Here is a 22,873-nt window from a genome sequence, read left to right on the forward strand (position 1 = left end):
GGACCCAAGGGGTCCATGTTGACCCACATCTTAAGTGAATGACCACCAAGTAATGCCAGGCCCTCAGATACTAGGAATGTTCAATGTTGAATTGGATAAAGGGGACCATATTCTTGCCCTGTAACAGCTCACTCAACCTGAGCTAGATTTGACCAAAAACCAAGGATGCCCAAGCTGGCACTTCTAGTACCCTGTGCAGTCTGTCCATTTAGTAAACCCTGAGAGCCAACACTGTTGCCTCTGGTACCATGTCCACAGAACTGGCAGAAGGTCCTGGGAATTATATGCCCTGCTCTCTGAGGTTGTGATCCTATGGCCCCCTGATATCTCAGAACACTCCCGCCTGCTCTAACCTAGATGCAGGAATTGACTCTGGTAAGATGCCCCTGCACAGGACAGGTTCTACCCTGTGCTAGGTGTGGTGGCCATGTTCCCTCAGGTCTCAGATACATGTTACATCATCATACATAACTGTGAGCCATTGTGACTGAGGTTATAACCCTCTCTGGGGCTTCTTCTAAGCAATTTGAGGTAAGTCAGGCCACAACCTCTGGCAGAGGGAGAAAAATATCAACAGGTCCTAGACATAAATGTCTTGGGAGTTCTAGGATGAGGAAGAGGTCACGTACCCTTTAAGGGAACTGGGGGCCCAGACACAGGACTGAAAAGTGGTGAGGCACAGAGATAGTCCCTGGGGGTGCTGCCAGATGTATGCCTGCTATTTACAAATCCCTCTGGCTGATGGGTGGATTTAGCAAGGCCCTAAGCAAATTAGTGAGTCCCTGTCTCCAAATTAAAAATAAAAATGGATGAGTAAAGAAGGTTTGGGTTGTGTCTCAGTGGTTGATTATCCCTGAGTTCAATCACTGGTACCAAAAATATTCCCTTTGGGCCAGACAAATCATTATTTAGAGTCTGTTCAACATCACCCAGACACACTTTAATCAAATACACCACTGTTTAGGGAAGAACATGAAGCACAATCCTCATAGTAGATGGGAAAATAAAGATTACAAGTGGCTCTCTATCAATAAGGTCAGGTTGTAATGCCAAACATGCTGAGATCCAATGTACCACCATATGACTGGAGAGACACTTCTGGTTTTCAGATTGTGAAATAGAAGGTCTGGTAGTTCATTTTCAGAATCTTGTATTCAGTTTTAGTTGGATCCAATTGTAACTCTTTTTTTTTCCCTGCCCTAATTCCAAAATTAGTCAATTGAGTAGACTGTAACCCCAAACTCCTCATGTCAGAGTGAAGGGCAGCCCTGCATTAGGTTAGAGATAAAAGCAGGTGGAAAGTTCACCCAGGCACTTGCTAGGCAGGTTTTGGTAACATAGCCTTCTACCAGAAGTAAAGTTTTGCTTTGCCCACTCACTTTTAGGTATGGTATCATTTTGTGTAGCACCTCTTTATTTCTATCAAGACTTACTACAGATTGAGATCCTGGGTTTACATGACAAGGACATAGATCTCCAAAGGTGGGATATGTCATATCCATTGATTTTTTTTTTCATTATTTAGCACAGTGCAGCATAGGATGACCACTGAACATGGAATTGATGATTAAGTAGTTTACTTCCTCTTTCCAAGCCAGTAAAAGTGAATCCAGTGAGGGTAGGTTTTCCAGACTGAGCTCATGTCCTTTTGGGTATAATGGAAGCAGCCTCCACCTCCCTCTGCACCCTGCCCCACCCAGGCTTACTTCTAGAAGCCAGCAGGCTACCTGCAGTTTCTCCTGCTAGATCAGGACACAGGCACACATCAGGACCACATTCACATTGTTCAGGAGGTGCAGGTGGAGCTGGCACTGTAGAATGGCAGCAACCAGTGACTGTGCCTTGGCAAGGGCATCTTGCATGTCTTGGCACAGCATACCTGCCAGGGTCACCAGAACTGCTAGGGGCTGTAAGCAACCCTCATGCTCTTTCAGTTGTGCCAGGCATCTCTGCATCCTCTCCATCACAGAGCTTGTTCTTCCCATCTATCAACCTTCAGAACAAGTCTGTAAGGTATGTGACCCTGAAGGCAGCAACACCTGCAAAGGACAGTAAGAGAGAACCTGGCAGAGGAAACCTACATCACACAACCTCTAGAAATTTGTTCTAAATACCCTATTGGATGATGGTGCAAAGCACTCATCTGGGTGCTGTCTGTAACCATCCACCTGGGTTCTGAGCTTCTCCACTGTCCCCTACACTTATCCACAGTTTATCTCACTTAGCCATATTCTTTCTCCTTACCCCTTCTCCTCCAAGTGCTGAACCTTTCCTCTCACTCCTGGTGTGGCTTCTGGTTCACCAGAGGCCCTGAGTTGCCAGATGGGCAGCAAAGGTCCACCTGACTTCACATGCATACATCCTATTCACAGCAGAGGCACAGCTGCTGCCAGCATCATTCCCACTAGTATGATAAACATGTTTCCTGGATCAAACTCTCTTACTGCAGAGAAACCCTCCAAGGGAGGATCTCTCCACCTGGGGGCTGGGGGGAGCTTGCTGGTGATAAATTTTGAGACATAAGAACTTATTCACTGATTAATTTACTTCTGGGGAATACTCTTCTGAAACTGAGACCTGAATGTGCCCTTCTGGAGGCAGGGAATTCTGCCTGTTCATGCTCCCTGGCCATGGGTCTGGCTTGGTGAGGTTATGTCTAGCAGGGTCAGGGCATACTCTCATTTAATCTTGTCCCCCAGTCCCTTGACTGAAGGGAGCACCAAAGGCTCCAGGGCAGGGAACAGCAGTCTCTCAGGACCCAAGTTTCCTCCAGTACCCCACCATCAGCTGTTGAGAAGGACAGGTCTGGGTGCAGATTGGATAGAAACCTTAACCAAGAAAAGAAAACAGCTTTTTCTAAGGGAATGTGCAGAAAAGAGGGGCCGGGTAGAGAAGGGTAATTTGTTTGGCTTCCTTACTGCAACAGACCCTGCCACGTACTCCTAAATTTCAGGATGCTTTGTGCTGGGAAGCAAGACCAGTCATCAACACCACATCCACACATGGGGAAGGTTCTTCTCTTTAGGCCTTAGGCCCAACTCCCAAGCCCCTAGAGACTCCCACCCATCTGCTTTTATGAGGCTTCTGAGGAAATGTCCCCTTGGGCCCACCCCACACCCCTCCACACATGGAACCCCCAGAAACCAACCCACACCCATCTCCATTGGCAGGCACAGTCAGACACACACTGCAAGAAAAGAGGCACCAGTTGGGCAGCACAGGGCTCGAATACAACCAAGATGCAGTCAATCTACACAGGCCTGAAGACCTAAGGTCAGTCTCTGAAAGGAGGGGCAACCAACCAGATTGGGTGTGATGTTTCCCAACTCAAGGAGCAACTAAGCTAGGGAGCTGTGCTGCACACCCCCTGACCCTGAGCAGTCAAGAGCCATCATGCCATGTGGCTGCAAGGGCCTTAGGCCAGTTGCCTAAATTATCCAAAGCCCAGGTTTGCCCAAACATAGAGGAGCGGTTTTGGAGTGCAATGCAGCTGGGTGGGCCGGTGCCCTCATGCAGCCCTCCATCCCTGCCTGGTGCCCTAGACCTCGTGGTTGCTCACTGCCCACAGCAAGATCTAGGTGATCTGGCTGTCATGATGCCCAAAGTGACCAAAGGAGCACAGCACTACCCAGAAAGCCTGGAGGGTAGTGTGAGCTGTCAGGCTTCAGCGGGTTCCCCTGTCCTGGCTACACACAGAGCAATCCATGGCCCACTCAGCTTTGCCCTGCACATGCCATAGCTCCTCTTCAAAGGGGCCAAGAGCTTACAATCACCTTTTTGAAACATCAGGCCCCTGGCCCACACTCCCTTCATCTTTTCTCTTACTGTCACTGTGGAGGCAGCACTTGTTTTGAATCTCCATGTGAAGGGGACAAGACCTGAAGTGTCTCCAGTTGCCATGGAAATTGTGACACCACCCTGCTGTCATGCTGCTGCTCTGTGACATGAGGCACTCTCTGCAGTCCAGGCATGAGGTCATGAAAGCCACTCCTGAACATCCAGGTGACCCAAGGCCTGGGGAAAGCCTCTTGGGAGAGAGAGAAAGTGTGTGCTCCTAATGGAGCCTGAAATCTCCATGCCCTCCACACCCGCCATGCTGGAAACCTGCCCATTTCTCTTCAAATAGATTCACTCTCCCATCTTTTGCTCTCATGGTGCAGGAGCACTCAAAACCTACTGAAGCCATTTTCAGAGTGGAACAAATTGCAGTTGAATGATTGAGAGATCCTGGATATGATTTTCAGCAACTTATCTCACTCCATTTAATCTTGAGAGAAAGAGCTGCAAACGTAACTAGAGGCAGATGGATATTGGATGAAGCTTTTTCTTTTTTCCTGTCAGCAAATATTGGTCTTGGGATTCTAGACCTGGTGAGCCATCACCCCTTTCCTTTTCCTGTTTGGATTTACTGACAGCATCTTGCTGAGTTGCTGAGACATTCCCTAATTTAGGGAAAAATTCTTTGCCCAGGAGATACACCTTCCTCTACCTACCCCATCAGTGAGATGGTAGGCAAGATCCAGCACTCCACTGGCTTGTGCCTTTTGCCCAGATATCTCCTGGTTTGAAATTTTTCAAGGAAAATAACAGGAGAAAAAAGAGGACAGATGAAGGAATCAGCAGATTGTGATTGGAAATGCTAGGGATCCAGATGTGAATCATCCAAGAAATCTCACTGCATTCCAACCACCTGAGCCAATTCTGATTCCCACATAGGCCTGCCTCTTCTCCTGCCCCCAGCCTCCTTGCTCACTGCCATCATTTTCTGCTTAGTGATCATCTACAAACCTTTTCTTCCTTCAATACACAGGGATAAACATTGCCCCTCATGAGGCATGACAAGATTGTGGGTCTTGATGTAAACAAAAGGTTTCTTTCAGGATTGCTGTGAAAAAGAAGATGAAGAATTCCTTAGAAATTTGTTGGCTTTTTCTGGAGCCGGGTTTCCTGAAGTCAAACCAGTAGAGGATCTAGAGGGTACCTGAAAGTGGCTTCTCCAGATCTGAAGAATTATTTTGTTTTGGAGAGCGCTCACCTAGCATGTGCAAGGGCTGTGGTTCAAATCCCTGGTGCCTCAGATGAGGAGAAAAAAATAATAAATAACTCCTCTTTTGAATATGCCAAACCTCCCTCATCACAATTTTTTCTCCTCTTCTCATCAACTGAATTGGCACAGTTTAAAAAGTACCAGTTTGAAATGCAATCCTTTTCCAATCAGACTTTCAGCATGGAGCTGCAGTGAAAGTTTGCAGTGCTTCCCTGGTCACCTGCCTTTCTTAAGAGGAGGTGTTCCTTGAGATGAGTCAACTCTCAGGAACTTATAGGTCAGATCATTCTCATGAGTATGCTCATGGGGGTATACCCTCAGCAAGGTATTGAAGAAGACAATGCTCACCAGGTTGCAATGGCAGGAACTTCAAAATGACAACTGCATTCATCTTTGGCAATGACCAGGCTTCTTGGGCACACTCCAGACTCTGTGCAAGTGAAGTGGACTTGCACACCTCAGCACTTTCCACATGAACCTCTGTCATCTGGAAAAGCAAGAGATGATGAAAAAAAGGCAGCTGCCTTTGGCCCTGGCTTTTCTCAGTCAGTTTTACTTTGCATTGGGTTGCAAATGACTTGAAGTCAAATTGTATGATTTGGGGATGAACACGTGTTAGCTCCTGCTGATAGCATTCTGGAGGAACAGGGTGAGATTGCAACCTAGTCTCCAGTATCATTGGAGTTCCAGTGACAACAGGAATAAAACACCATGGTGTCAACAGTTCTAATTATTTGAACCAATAAATGAGTAAGTTTGTGGTAAGAGGTAGTTGAGAAAGAGGGTGCCTTTACTGAAGGTTGGTATGAAGAGAGGTTTAAGGAGTGAGATTATCAGCCAGAGGCAGGAGTAGTAAGAACAGAGAAGGCTGTACCATGACACAGAGAAAAGCACCAAGTTGACCCATATTTGTATGACCATACAGGGATGGATGAGGAGTAATGACAGAGGATAGCACAGACAGGAAAAGGGTAGAGGCTGATGGTTGCATTTGCAATGTAGCTAGGCCAATGTCAATGCTGTGTGTGGTAGACATGAGGGGCATTTGTGTGAATACAGATGAATAATGAGAAGGCAACAGTGCAGTGACATTCATGAAGGCCTGAATGGAGGGAGTGTTTTCAGAAATACAGAGAATAAACAATTTTCAGTGACCTGTATAGAATGAAGTTTAATTAAATGAACAAAATTTAAGATATGGGGCCAGCTGAAATGCTCCCTCTATTCCCTTTGCATTTCTTTCCAGAGTTACCTAGCTCATTTCCCCTTCCTGTTAGCTATTCAAAAGCAATTTTGAGAGCTTTGGCCTTGATTCATTGTATTTCACATTTTTTGGATTATATACCAGCACAATTCAACATAGTCAGGCAATGTTTTCAGTCTAGGTACCAGTCAGCAGATTAATAAACAAACTATATATATGTAGTTTGTTTATTAATATATGCACACACATATACATATATAAGTATATATGTGTGTGTATAAACATGTTTTTAAATATTTTTATTTGTAGATGAACACAATATCTTTTTTTAATGTGGTGCTGAGGATCAAACCCTGTTCCTCACATTTGCCAGGCCAGTGCTCTATAACAAAGCTACTATCCCAGTTCCTATAATGAAGGTTTACTAACTCATAAATGAGAATGAAATCATGGCATTTGCTGGTAAATGAATGAAACAGGAAAATATATCATGGTAAGTGAAATAGACAAGAGACTTAGAAAGTAAAAGGTTCTCATCATTTGAAGAAAGTTGTCTGTCATTTGAAGAAGTTAGACAAAAATAAAGGGTAAAAATGGAAAATTTTATGAAAAATTAAAGATAGAACAGATGAGTAGAGGAAATTAAGGCTGGAGATATGAGGGAAAGCAAAGGGAGCAATGGTGGAATGAATCTAAACAAACTTTACTGTGTACACATGTGAGAATACCACTGTGACTTTCACCTTTATGTATATCCATAAAGCACAAATTTAGACAACTATAAACAATCAGAAAAATGATATGTGACTGTGACATTCACCTTTATGTATATCCATAAAGCACAAATTAAGACAACTATAAACAAACACAAAAATGATATGTGGACTAGAGGAAGGTAATATCAGGAGGGAGGATGGAAGGGAACAGGAAAATATTGGGTACTTAATTGAAGAAAGTTGTATTCCATGCTTTATAATTATGTCAAAATAAATATCAATCTTATGTACAACAATATTGAACCGAGAAAAATAATTAAACCAAAATAAAAATCTATAAAAACTGTATGAACACTTGAAGAATGAACAATACATTTTCATGTTCAGTGGATCACTGATGAAGTTGGGATACATTTTTAAAAACCTCAGAATGAAATGAGAATAGAGATACAGCATCCCAGAATCTATGGGATACAATAAAAACAGTTCTTTTTTTTCCAATGTTTTATTTTCTTTTATTGAAGCAGATTTATACATAATACTGGAATTCATTATGACACATACATAAATTTGCATAGTTGTCCCATTCTTTTCCCTTCCCATCTCTCTCCCCTAATCTAGCAAAAGCAGTTATATGAGGACACTTCATAAAAATGACTCTCTGCATTTAAAAATCTGAGAAATTTTAAATGAAAAAACCTAATCTTGCAACCCAAGGTATTAGGAAAACAACAATAAATTAATTTGAAAAAGTAGAATAAACGAAATACTAATTATCAGATTTAAACTATATAATAGAAAATAAAGGAAAAATAAAAAGTAATAAAGGAAAAGAGTTTATTTTTGAAAAGGGAATCAAAATTGATAAACCCCTAACCAAGATAATGAAAGGAAAGAGAAAGAATAAACAAATAAATAAACCTAGAAACCAAAAGAGAAATATTAAAAGAGACATCACTGAAATCCAGAATACTACTAGGAATAATCTGGAAAAACTTATTGTTCAATTATCAGGAACATCGAGAAAAACATTATGAAGACTGACATGGTAAAAAATGGGAACCCTAAAATATATGTACAAAGTAGTAGATATGAATCTAAACAACTCAAAATATAAATCAAAGGAATGCAAAAATCCAAACTAATAATAGGCAATTATATTGAAGCAGTAATAAAAAGCCTCCAGGACCAAAGGAGAACACAGGGCTAAATTTTATCAGATATTCAAAGAACTTATACCAGTGCCCCACCATTATATGTAAGAGAGAAGAAAAGACACTTCTGAAGTAATTCTACAAAGTCAGTATTACCCTGATTGAAAAGGAAAATAAGAACACAACAAAGAAAGGATAATACAGGACAATATCTTTGAGGGTTGTAGTCTAAAAATCTTTATAAAATACAAAATATATTCAACATCATATTAAAAACAACAAACACTGCCAGACAATGCGGTGTATTTTTGCATTCCCAGAAATTCAGAAGGTTGTGTCAGGATTTGTAGTTTCAGTCAACCTGGGCAATTTAGAGACCTGGGCTCAAATTGAACAACAAAAGGAGCTGGAAGTGTGGCCTCATGTAGAGGACACCTTGGTTAAGTCTCGGGGTCTCTCTCTCTCTCTCTCTCTCACACACACACACACCATACACCATGAGCAAGCTGGTTTTATTCAAGGGATGCAGGAATGGTTTAATATATAAAAATTAATAAAAATAATACACCACATAAAGAATCAAGGGCAAAATCATAAGTTAATTTCAATAACTGCAGGAAAAGTCTTTGAAAATATCCAAAAGCCCTTCATTACAAAGCCCTGAGGAACTAGAAAAAGGAGGAACTTACCATAGCACAACACAGACCAAGTATAACTTTCCCTTCATAAATGAATTTTTTCTGTTTATATTAAGCAAGCCATACATTTGGCTTACATTTTGATTTTTTTATATGATGACTTACCAGAGAATTGACTACTCCCACCATATTCAACAAATGTTGATTCTATACATAAACCACAACTGTTGCATCCTTGTTATTAGGACCCTGGGACCTTAAACATATATCTAGGTTGTTTGGCATCATTATGTGTATATGAGAGATGATATGTAAAAAAGTTGAAAAAATACATACTTTTTTAAATTTTACCTTTGGGACAACTAATGTGAAGAGAAAATGTGGATTGTTCTTTATGTTGCAATGTTCTACAAGAGTGGTTTCAAACACCTTTTTCTTTTCATGATCAGCATTACAGTTGTCAGTTAATGCTCTGATTTCTGGTTCCCTAGTATCAGTGTTTGCTTATATAATAATAAAAACAAAGTTGACAGTATAGGAAAAAGCTCCATGATTTCAAATCAGTAAGCAGCTCAGCAATAGGTATTCTTCAAATAGTTTACCCTCTTTCCTTAACTCATTAGAAGTTTGATGTGATTCTCCTTCTTCTTTAGGGACATTCTAAGAAGGAAAAAATATTTAGGTGTAAATGCACCAAATATGAAAAATTATCATAATAGTTTTCTTTACTGCAGGATAAAAGAGAAAAGGAACACATTTCTGAGCCATTCCAATATAAAATCAAACTTCAATTCTTTAACTTACTAAGCTATGTCTTCTCATGGGGCTGAGAATGATTAGAGATAAGAGAGAGATCTGAAATGTTACTCCCCTTACCTCCAAGATAATTGCACAAATACTGACATTCATAAAACTATTTTATTAATTCAAATGTTCTATGATAAATTATAGCCATCTGTAATTTAGAGTGCATTTAAAAAATTAGAAATTTAAATGTGATATTTTGAATGAGCTTTTGTGACTTATGTTGGCACAAATTATCTCATGAGGGGAAAGCATGAGACCTAAGCTTTAAGAATGCCTTATACATAAAATTGGTTGGAATCACAAGGACTATAATCTCTGTCCATTCTGTGTGTCAAATAGCTAACAAAAAATATAAATATAAATGTTGATCCTTCCAAGAAAGAGAAGAAGAATGCCACAATCTTGTGGTGGCAGTGAATGAAACCACACACAGTTGCTACAAGAAAAGATTTACTAAGTAACCAAAGAATGGTGACAGAGGTGTCCCAAAGAACAGACATTGGAGAGATGTTTTCTGCAAGGGAATACTGAGTCTTAAAGTAAATCATAAAAAAATAAGCAAATCTTCATCTTAAGTCCAAATATACTTCATGATTAGAGGAGGCTTTGAGGATATTCTGGTTCCTACTTCATATTTATGACATTTCTCTAACTTGTTTGCTTGTATTTATGGCACCAATTCAAGATAACTCACCTGAATTTATATATCCCAGACATCAAATGTGAATACAAACTTAAAGCATAATTTAGAATTTAGTAGAAATGACTGATAGTCATTTCATATGTGTTATTTAGAACACTTCATTAGATAGCAATTTTTTCTACAAATTTATTCATGTTCCAAAATATTAAGAAGTTTTTACATTTGAAACCTTATTGTAGCTGCACCAGAAAATATGCAATTATATTTATTAACTTTGAAAAGCTTATTAAAATTCAAAAGCTATAAAGTGAATAGTTATATAACTAAGCAAATAACTTTTAAAATTTGGGATCTCAGAATGACATAATAGCTTGGATACTTTTAGACAGTATGATACAAAAAATTATGAAAGTAACATCATCATATGGTTATTGAGAGTCTCTGCTTCTAGTTCTGGTTGATCTGATTATTATTTTGCACAACATATCTATCTTCAATTAAATGAAGTGTTCTAAATATACTCTTAGTGGAAAGAGCCAGAAAGCATGATGAAATCTCTTTTAAATGCAAATATTTTATAATTTTATACCTTTATTTTCATATCTTTATTTATTTACTTAGTTTTATGTGATGGTGAAGATTGAACCTAGTCCCTCACACAGACTAGGCAAGTGCTGTACCATTGAGCTAAAACTGCAGTCCCTAATCCATGAATTAATATACATATTCTAAATTTCTATGTTTCCATAATTTCTAACATTATTTTAGTGTAGAAATGGAACAAAGAATAGAAATAATGAAAAAGTTCTCCGAGAAATGTATGGTAGTAAAATAAAAGGGTTCGACTTAAAAAAAATTGCAAGAAATGTGCTTTACTTATTTCAAATTAAAGGCATGAGGGAAATTCCATGATTCTACAAAAAATAATGAGCATAAATGTAAAAATCATGTAAGTGATTTAAATTTTGTACTAATGTATAACTAACAAAAAATCCTTGACCAAATTTTCTATTTCTTCTACAATGAGAAATTTATTCCTAATACGATTTTACTGTCATGTGTATTTTCCAGCCCAATGTCCAACCCCAACACTAAACTACTCAGTGGAACACTGGCATTCATACATGTTAAAAAATATCAATGTAAGTCTCTTAATTTTTTTTCCTGAGAAAAAAATTTTCAAAAAAAATATTAGGAAAACCATTGCTTAGTTTCAAGTATTAACACCTCAAAACTCAATATTAAGAGCAAGAAAATTAATTGCACAAAAATCACTTTACCTTTAAATGATATTAATAGTGATATCACAGCTCATCCAATGTAAGACAGGTACCATCAGGATCAGTTTCAATAGGATGACATTAGAGCAAAAATGTATAATAAAGTGGTTAGGTAGGTTTTTCTCAAGAAACTCTGGTGAAAATTTGGATTCACCTATATGAAATGCTATTTCTTGACTGATTTGATTAAAATATAAACTGTTTTATAAAACTTTGCCTCACCTTTTTCAAACTATGAAATAGTCAATGACCATACCCATTTTGTTGGTGGAACTTTAATTAATTTATTTATCTATGTGTGGTGCTGAGAATCTAAAGCAGTGTCTCACATTTCAGGCAAGTGCTCTACACTGAGCCACAACACAACCCCTTAATGAACACACTCTTAAATCCATTTCAGACTGACAGCCACTATATTGGCAGAACTTGAGAACGGTTTACTCTCAGAAACTGCCTGTCTTGATGGCTGAACTTGAAATACAATTAATAGCTGTCATAATATTTTATTTTTACTTGAAGTGGAACAGACCTTTGATAACCCAAGAAGAGGTAGCAAAAAAAATATAATTGCTTGATCCTAGTAATGCAATTACAGTCAAATTTTTGTTTTAAAGGAAGAGCTGCTAGTGAGGACTATATTTAACTTATAGTTAAATGGAACTACATAACTTCCATTTAGGAATTATACAATAATATAAAAGGAATTAAAAACATTTCTGTTTAAGATGGATGGTACAATCCAAATGGGATATCCAAATATGACCAGGTGAATCTGCATGTTAGATTTGAGTTCCTATAACTTCCAGTGGTACCACTTCTACCTATACATGCTGTTACCTCCTAAAATGTATGTCTGATAGTTTCAGTCATTTGGCTAAAGTAATTTAACAAAACAATATTTTTTTGTTACAGTACCAAAAAGTTGACTTCAGGCTCTTCCATGATGCTAATGGATTAGAATTTAATTCTAACCCTGACTTGGTATTTCACAAAAAAATAAAATCACTAAGATACTAGGAGTTTTATCAACTCAGCAAGTACCCATCAGTATTTCTAGGGAAAAAACAGTTTAGTACGTAGCTTGTTCATGTTGAAAAAGGTACCTTCAACTCATGATTTAAAAAAAGCCCATTATTATATTTGGTATTCACAAAATTTTATACAACAAATGTTTAAAAACTCTTGATTAGGAAATAACATTTTAAATATTGGAAACTATTAAAGAAATATAGGGGGAAAGATTTAATTGGAAGATTAAGATTTAAACTGGGAAGCATTCAAATAGTATTTTTTCAGGAATGTTTTTCACTGAATATTTTTTATATTCTGTCTTTAGGATAACTAACAATATGCTCAAATACAGTTTGTGGTAATGGTAAAAATGACATATTGCTATGTCAAGGGACTCCACCATGCTAGGTCTTGGTTATTTTAGATAATCCACCTCTACTTTAGAAACTGCAAGATTTTTCAGGCAGCTCAGGTTTAGTTTAATGTGAATATTAAATATATTTCTTTGGAATAAATTTTTATAAACATTAAATATAATTGGGTTTACAAAGGTCCTCTTTGTCAGGCATGGTGGCACATGTTTCTAATCCTAGACTCAGGAGGTTAAGGTAGGAGGATCACAAATTCAACCCCAGCCTCACCAACTTAACAAGACCCTGTCTCAAAATAAAAATAAAAAGGGCTGAGGATATGACTCAGTTGTTAAGCATCCTGGGGTCAACCCAGTACCAAATTAAAAAAAAAAAAGAGAGAGAGGTCCTCCTTTCTGAACAAATTTGTACTTAATACAAATATTGTACTTAATAATTCCAAACAAGGCTTGAAAAGATAAATTTAACAATGCTCATAAATAGTTGAAGAATATTCTCAAATGAGTCTACATAGTAATGCATGTACATTTTAAAACTCACTAGTAAAGTTAAATAACTCAAACCAAGCATGAACAAGACTTCTCTTCAATAGATTCAAAGAACTTATGAAGAAGGATGGACACTGGACAGTTTACAGAGGTCATCAAACCCAACTCAACACTTTCCAGATGGGGAAACTAAAGGAAGGAGCAGCTTGTAGAATACCACACACACACTGGGGAGGAGCATAGGGGGAAGGCCACCTCCTCAGTAACACTGCAGGACTATTTCTACCTCTGCTCCACCTAAATAATTTACAGTCTGTTTCAAGTTTTTCTACACACATAGACCTGTGAAGAATATTTCTTTAAGAATTAAAATATATCTATCACTTTCACTAAGAACACTGCTCATTTTCAACTCACTTCTTTCCTGTGACACTAAGTTAATGGGCAGTGAAATTACCTCATCCTCTATAGGCAAAACCTGTATGCCTCCAACCTTCAGTAATATATTCATTTGATCTTCATCATCCCTCTGCATTCCAGCTCCACAATATATCCAATAATACCAAAGACTGTCAGATGCTATCTGGAGGCAACTGCCAACCACAAATGTAGGCTCACAAAACTTAAACCTGCATGGAAAAACAAATATGTTGTGATTAATTTAAACAAAATGTTAAATAAAAAAATTACCACAATCCAGTCCTTCAAAGTATTGAAGTTACCAAAGTTAATTATATGGACAAAATGATCATGAAATCTGATTTAAATAGATCTATGAAGATAGCATTTGTCAAGTATGTTGCCTTTTCACCAGTCATTCAGGGTACATCTCTTCAAAATATTAACCTATTTTTGGTCATACTGAAAATCCAGTTTAGGCTTAAAAAATATAATGTAAAGTCCCTCACAACACAATTTTATGATCATCCTCAAATTGATTCATCATGAAAAGTCATAAGAGTCAACAGATGAAAAACAACTCTGCACTTTAGACTGTGTTTTCCAAAACACTTCAGGGGCCAATGGAAATGAGAAGGGCTTATGTAAGTATTCATGTTTGATGTTTTTGCTGAAGGTAACAGTGGAAGAACTTTGTCAAGTAGAGAAAACAACGGTTGGATCTGTAACCTGGGTTTGATCTCCAGAACCACAAAAAAGAGATCTCCAGAGAGACCGAGAGACACAGACAGACCAATGTCCTCACTGTAATCCCTTGGAACACTGAGATAAAGGAGGTTTTCTAATAAAAATTTGCTAAATAACATTACAAACCTGGGACTGAGAGTGAAATGAACATTGGTTTCCATCTTCTGCTTTGGCTCCTAGAGGATCCTCCAGTCTACTTGTTCCTGGTTATGGTGCTAGCTCGTAGTACAGACTTATGCTTTTACAAGTTACTCTCATTAGACTTCTAATTTATTTCTTAAATACTGATAAACAAAACTTAAAAGACTTAACACATAATCTATAATTAAAACACCAATATTCTAATAAGGTATGTAATGTTTTTAAATCTTTAAAGTATGTTATCTCATCCTTTAAGTTGATTATATTTGATATAACCATACAAAAAATCAACCTATTATTTGAGAATAAAATAATTTACATTAAAAGTTTGGTATACACTAAAAAAATGACACTACTTAAATCATAATGACTTTTACTTTGTAATACATATCCTGTTTGTAATTAATAGTGAACTTAATATACAATAAGTTTCCATTAAAAGTCACTAAAACACACATTATGAATACATATGTAAAGAAAAGATTATCAGAATTATGCACTGTCCTTAATATGCTATAGGCCTGGTGGAGAGGGTAAGGGGAAGCAGGAAGAGCTGAAGGAGATGGGGGTTGGGGTAATCAGTGTGTACCTGCACTCTCATCTTCATACTCTCACACTAACTTGGTCCATTTCCCATTATTTCTTTTACTATAATAGCCACCTCACTGCTCAAAGTTTTCAGGTCTGTTTTTTATCATTTTCTTCTCACTGCATAGAGTTAAGTTCAACCTTAGGCCTACCATGCAACATTTTCATGATTGCTAGTGTTCAGATATGGTGAGAATGTGTCCCCAAAGGTTCATGTGCTAGAAAGTTGGCCCCCAGTTTGACAATGTTTGGGAGGTGGTAAAATCTTAAGAGGTAGAGTCTGGTAGGAGGTCATTGGAAACAACCCTCAGAAAGGAATACTGCCCATCTTATTGGGCTAGGCTAGCTTTCAGAGGACTAGGTTTCTGTTAAGAAGTAGGGCCACCTTACTGCTTGGATTTTTCCAGATACACTGCTCACCTCTCTCACATAAGTTTCCTCCATCTGCCATGGTACATTGCAGCATGATACCCCCACCAGATGTTGCTGCATGTGTTTGGATTTTCAGCCTACAAAACCCTGACCCAACATAAACCTCTTTCTTTACCAAGTAACCAGACTTGGGTATTCTGATACAGCAACACAAAATAGATTAATACCATCCATGATTCTACATGAAACTGACACTTTGGATTCATTCCCTACCACTCCCCAACCTGCATATAATATTCTGCAGCCAGATTGAATTACTTGCTTCTAATTGTTTTTAATAGGAAACTACATAAAGTGATTTGAAACTGTGTATCTATGTATGTGCTGTTCTTTTGATCTCACTTCTTTAATAAATGCTTGCTATCCCTTGAAGATACAGGTCAATTATCAGCTTCACAATGTGATTTACTTAATTTTAAAAAAATATAACCTTACTTAAAATAGGGATCACATTTGATTTCTCTTATACAAGACTATATAGCACAATCTCTGACTGCTGAAAATATGGCCAAAATATATTTTCTTGCTTTTAAGTAATGACACATGATAAACCATACTACTTAACCCTTTTATTAAATTCATGGTAAGCATTCTTTTCTTTTAAAAGTTATTTTTATTAAGTTCTACCTAAAATATTCATACTTATAAAACTTATTTTAAATGCTTTAATTTTATAATATCTTACATCAGGCAATTTTCAGGTTGAATGAGAATTCAGGATCCAGGGAATTTAAGCAAGTAAAAAAAATTAAGTTATTTAAATTTATCATCAAATATTTTAAATGAACTCAAAAGTATGGATTTCAAAATAGTTTTCAGGCAAAAAGGAAGTCATCATACCTGTTTTGCATGCTATAGTGTGCATGTACTAAAAACCACAGAGCAGCTCTTTTTCAGTTTTGGATGGTGTCGAATAAATATTATATTAATAATAAAGGCTTCAGGGAAGTTATGATATTAGTTTTAGTGCTATATATGGATATCATATAATATTAAAAGTCACAAGACTGCTGTTATATACATTTTTGATGCTGTTATGATATTATATTTGTATTAAAGACCATGGGGAAACAACAATATCAGTTTTAGAGGCCACAGCATGGATATCATATTAAAATAAAAGGCCATAGTGGGAGGGATAGTGAAGAATGAAGGAACTTTGGATTGTTCAGAGGGGAGTGAGGGGAGGGGGAGGGTGTGGGGAAGGGAAGGAGGTTAGAAAGAGACAATTATTATTACTCTATATACATTATTGCTCGATATACATTACCCTGTATATATGTATGATTATACTACTGGTGTGACTCAGCACCATGTAGAGTCAGAGGAATGAGAACTTATGCTCCATTTGTGTGCAATGTATCAAAAAGCATTCTACTTCCATGTATAACCAATTAGAACAAATGAAAAAAAATTAAAAATCAAAGGGCAATTGGCAGCCATTAAATTACTTTTAGATACTATAATTTGGATATCATAATAGTATTAAAGGCCACATGGCAGCTATTTCATTAATTTTTCATCTATACTATGGATAACACATTAATATTAAAGTCCACACAGTAACTATCTATAGTGTAGTATCTAAAACTAAAATAATATATTAATAATATAGTATCTAAAACTATACTAGTATAGTATCTAAAACTAATATAATACACATATTACTAAACTAATACAGATATTACATTAGTGTCAAAGGGTACAAAGAACATATTTTATTAGTTTAAGATGCTAGAATATTCATGTATACTGGTTTTTAAGGGCAGGTAATATTACATTAAGATGTTATAGTATGGATATAACATTAATATTAAATGCATAGTGGAGATAGTATAATACTTTTAGATTCTATGACATTGAAATCACATTAACTTTGTAGGCCACAGAGAAGTGAGTATTATTAGTTATAGGCCACAGTATGGATCTTATGTTAATATTAAAGACCAAGTGGGAGTCACCCACCCCCTCTTCTTCCAACATGACAGATCAACTGTGTCTTTCAACAAGGACTCCCTGCTAGTGGAGTGGACACAATACTCCTCCAAGACCATGACAGTGCCCAAGCAAATCTTCAAGCAAGCAAATCACTGAAGCTAAGCAGCACAAGTGCATTATGGACTGTGTGGTTCATATCCCCAGAGAGCAGGAAGAGTCCTGTTCTTCTGGCATGGTAGCCTGGCCAAAGTCATCAGATACTTTCCCACCCAGGCTCTCAAATTTTCTTAAAAGTAAACAGAAGCAGATCTTCCTGGGTGGTGTGGACAAGAAGACCCAGTATGGAGATACTTTGCAGGGAACCTGGCATCAAGTGATGCTTCAGAAGCCATACCCTTGTGTTTTGTGTTTCCTGTTGATTTTGCCCAAACCTGTCTAGCAGTGGGGAAATGTTGGAGCTGAAAGGGAATTCAAAGGCCTGGGTGACTGGCTGGTTAACATCTACAAATGTGATAGGATTGAGGGTCTGTACCACAGCTTTGATGTGTCTGTGCAGGGCACTATCATCAACTGAGCTGCCTACTTTGCTATCTGTGATCCTATAAAGGGAATGCTTCCAGATTCCAAGAATACTCACATCTTCATCAGCTGGATGACCACAGTCTGTCACTGCCATTGTTGTATGACTTCCAATCCATTTGATACTGTTTGCCACTGTATGATGATGTAGTCAGAGTGCAAAGGAACTGAAATCATGTCTGAAGACAAGCTTCATTGCTGGAGGAATATTGCTTGTGATGAAGGAGGCAAAGCTTCTTCAAGGGCACATAGTCAAATATTCTCAGAGGTAAGGTGTTGCTTTTGTACTTGTCTCCTATGATGAAATAAAGAAGTTCACATAAGTTATTTCCTGGACTTTTTTTCCACTGTGAACAGGCATGCTGTATTATATAAATTGTCTTGAGTATTCTGAACACTCTTGGCTGCTTATGAATGGCAACTATGTACTTGTTGAAAATGGGAAGAAATAATATTCATCTGACCAGTTTTCTCTTAAAGCCATAATGATAATGATGATAATGATGTAGCTCAATGATATTTTATATACATATTTTTAGTTGTAGGTGACCACAATATCTTCATTTTATTTTCATGAGTTGGTGAGGATTGAATCCAGGGCTACACAAGTGCTAGGCAAGTGCTCTACCACTGAGCCACAACTCCAGCCCAGAATCATATTTTTTCAGTCACTTCTGATAACAAATTTGGAGAAATGAAAATATCTAAAAACAAACAAACAAAAAGACCAGATGGGAGTTATTAAATTAGACTTAGATGTCATTGTATGAATATAGAATTAGCATTAATGGTCACAGGACACCTATTATAAAATAAGCTATAATAGAATATCATTTATATTAGAAGTCACAGAACACTGTGGCTTTAGATACTATTGTATAGATATTATTTTAGTGTGAAATGTCACAGGTTTCTATTTAACTAATTTTAGATCATATAGATTAGATATTAGTATTTCAGCCCACAGTGCTGCTATTATATTATTTTTACCTGGTATGGTATGTATATCATATTAGTATTAAAGGCTACAGGGAAAATAATACATTAGTTTAAGATGCTGTCCAGAGGTAATCATTGTACTCTGAAGGCCAAAGGAAGCTCTTATGATAGCTTTAAATGCTATAATATAGACATTATATTAGTATTAAAGTTCACATGGAAGCTCTTCCTTTAGACTTAAACGCTGTAGTTTGGATACCACATTTGCAATGATGGTCAATGGCAGCTATTTTACTAGTTTTACATGTTATGTATGTATATTGTATTAATATTAGATACTAGAAATAAACCAATTTATTCCTTTTTTTTTTTTTTTGGTACAGGGGACTGACTAAAGTCAGGGACACTCAACCACTGAGCCACATCCCCAATCTTATCTTGTATTTAATTTAGAGATAAGGTCTCACTGAGTTGCTTAGTGCCTCCCCATTGCTGAGGCTGGCTTTGAACTCACCATTCTCCTGCCTAAGCCTCCTGAGCCACTGGGATTATAGGCACACACCACCACATCCAGCTCATTACATTACTTTTAAAAGCTATATTATCAGTATGATTTAGCCACAGGACTGCCTTTTATCACTTTCTGATGCTGTAATATGAATATCACATCAGTATTTAACATCAAAGTTCACATTTTATTCAGTTTCTCATGCTCTAATATGGAAATCATATCAGTAATAAGGCCATAAATTAGCTATTTTATCAATTTTTGATACTATAATACATATACCATATTGGTATTAAAGGCCACTAAGCAGCTATTTTATCAGTTTCTGATGCTATACAACAGATACAACATTCATAGTAAAGCCCACAAGGCAGGTAAAATGGTTTATTATTTTAGTACTAAAGTCAACAATGCAGCTATTACACTGGTTTTGGACATTATAGCATGGATATTATATTAAGATTAATGGCCACAGGGAAGTTATTATATTAGTTTCTTATGCTGCATATTGATATTCAATTGTACTAAGACCAAAAGAATTTTTATACTAATTTTACATGCTATAGCATATATAGTATCAACATATTGAGGCACAGGGCAAGCTATTTTATTAGTTTTACATTCTGTAGTATGAATATTACATTAATATCAAAGTCTGTATAGATTATAACCTTATATTAAGAAGCCACTATATGGATATAACATTAATGCTAAATGCCCCATCGTGACTATTACGTGAGTTTTCCATGCTAGAGTATGAATATGATATTAACACTAAGGATCACACGGTAGCACTTATGTTAATTTAAGATGTATGTACAGATGATATATGAGTACTAAAGGCCACAGGGCAGGAAGTATGAGCTTTACTTGTAATAGTGTAGATACTGTATTACAAATAGACACTACAAGGAAACCATTGTTACTTTTAAATGTCTTGTCATCATTATACTATTATTTATAAAGGCAAAAGGGAAACTCTTTATAACAATCAGATGCTATAATATGAATACATTGTAAATTATTAAAGTCCATAGGGCAAATATTTTATCTGTTTTCTGTTCTAGAGTATCAGTATTAAAGGCCAAAGTCTAGCTATTTTATCACTTTCTCATCCTATATTGCAGATCTCATACCAGTACTAAAGGAAACAAGACATATTTATCAGTTTCTGAAGCTATACGATGGACATTCTGCCATATGGATGGCCACAGAACAGCAGTTATATCACTTTTAAATTATGATATAAATAATTTATTAATATCAAAACACACAGAAGAGCTGAAATATCATATAGGTTTAAAATACAGATAATACATTAGTATTGAAGCCACAGTGCAGTTATTTTATCAGTGTTAAGGATATATGTGGATATTATATTACTATTAAAAGATACAGGGAGCAATCATATTAGTAATAGGTGATATTTTTCAACTTTATCATATTAGAATTAAAGGCCACAATTTATATATGATATTATTTTGTAATGCTGTGCTATGGATATAACATTAATACTAAAGACCACAGGGCATGTAAAATGAATTTTCATTTTAGTACCATATGCCACAATGCAGGCACATTATGATGTTTAAAAGCTACAATGTGGATACCATCTCAGCACAGAGGGTCACAAGGCAGCAACTTGCAGTTCCTGTGTTTCATAATGATAACTATCACTGCCAAAGACTTGGCAGCATCTGCTGTATCACTTTCCATGTTCTAATATGCTTTTCATATACTAAAGACTACAAAGGCACATGTTACATGAATTCTTCATGGGTCCATGGGAATAGCGGCCAGTCCTAAATGACATAGAGAAGCTATTTGATCAAGTTTTGATACTACAACATGGACAACATAGCAATAGTAAATGCCCAAGTGTATCAATTTTATCACTTTTTCATGCCATAATTTGAATCCCTTTTCAGTTTTAAAGTCCAAAAGGCAGCTATTTTATCAGTTATAGATGTATGAAATGGGTATCTGGTCATTACTGAAGGCCCCAATGCATCTGTGATATTAGTTTAAATGCCATTAAGAGGAAAATTTACTAATTTGGAAAGCCCCAGGGAGTGTTAATATCAATCTCAATTTTCAAATACAGATGTCCTAGTAGCATTAATGCCATAGGGCACTTATTATATGAGAATTGAAGCTCTATGTGAATATTAGATTATTATTAAAGGTCTGCAGGGAATGATTAGTAACAAATGTCACCATATGGTTATATTAACATTAAAGGCCACACTATATATGACATCATATGATCTGCATGAATACAAGTGACATTAATAACTAATGACTACAGTGAATGCCACAAGGATTTTCTTTTTCATTCAAAGGCCACAAGGTTACCCCATTATCGGTTTTTAAAGCTATAATATGGATACCATGTCAGTATCGAGGGACACAAACCAGTTTCCTTGTCAGTTTTCAATGCCACAAGGTGGATTTCAAATGAGTGCAAAAGTCCACAGGTCATCTATTTTATCATTTTTACATGCTACAATATGGAAAACATCTTAAAACACAAGGCCACCAGGCAGCAATTTTATCAAGTTTTGATACTATAATATGGACATCATGTTCCCAATAAGGCCACAGACATTTAAAATGGATTATCACTTTCTACAAACCCACAAGGCAGCCTTTACATTAGATTTGGATGTCACAGTGTGGAAAGTATATTAACATAAAAGGTCACAGAGAAGCAATGATATTAATTTTACACCCTACATTGTGATATCAAAATAGTATTATAGAGTGAGAGCCTCTCGACGCAGAGCCAGCCACAAGTCCCCAAGCCAGTGGAGACCTCCGACCCGCAAGCAGCTTCTGGAACCAGGGCTGGGGAGCCAGAGACCTCTCCAGGGAGCCTTGTCCCCCTCCAGCTGCAGGCTTTTTTTTCGCAATCCGAGATGGCAGACTAGAGGGTGACTGCATCTCCAGTCACTCCAAAACCCAGGATTCAAGAAGGGGAGGCATTGAGAGACTCAGACTAAAATAGAACCACGGGGTGAGTCTCCCCCAACCAGTGAAGCTCAGCTGGGTGGCAGGCCCGGATTCGAGTGGCTTATTAGGGTAGGACAGGGCAGATAGAGTCTCCCCCATGCAGCTCTGTGCACTCTGGCAGTGGGCTCCTCCCACAGGGACAGATTCTCCAGCCTCGCGGAGCAGGCCCCCCAGTGAGGGCCTTTCTGCACAGAAGCAGCACGGCCAGCTCCCGCCCACCCCGCTGCCAGC

At 37.2% G+C, this 22,873-nt stretch overlaps 1 pseudogene across 1 annotated transcript; it reads left to right on the plus strand.

Moving 5' to 3' along the window:
• Nucleotides 1–3,484: 3,484 nt before the first annotated feature.
• On the plus strand, nt 3,485–18,506 carry LOC306665819 (ADP/ATP translocase 2-like; annotated as a pseudogene). The gene is made up of 2 exons: nt 3,485–3,649; nt 17,726–18,506. The product of its transcript is annotated as an ADP/ATP translocase 2-like (transcript).
• Nucleotides 18,507–22,873: the final 4,367 nt, after the last annotated feature.

Source organism: Sciurus vulgaris (genome assembly GCF_902686455.1).
Source record: "Sciurus vulgaris genome assembly, chromosome: 7".
Lineage (NCBI taxonomy): Eukaryota > Metazoa > Chordata > Mammalia > Rodentia > Sciuridae > Sciurus > Sciurus vulgaris.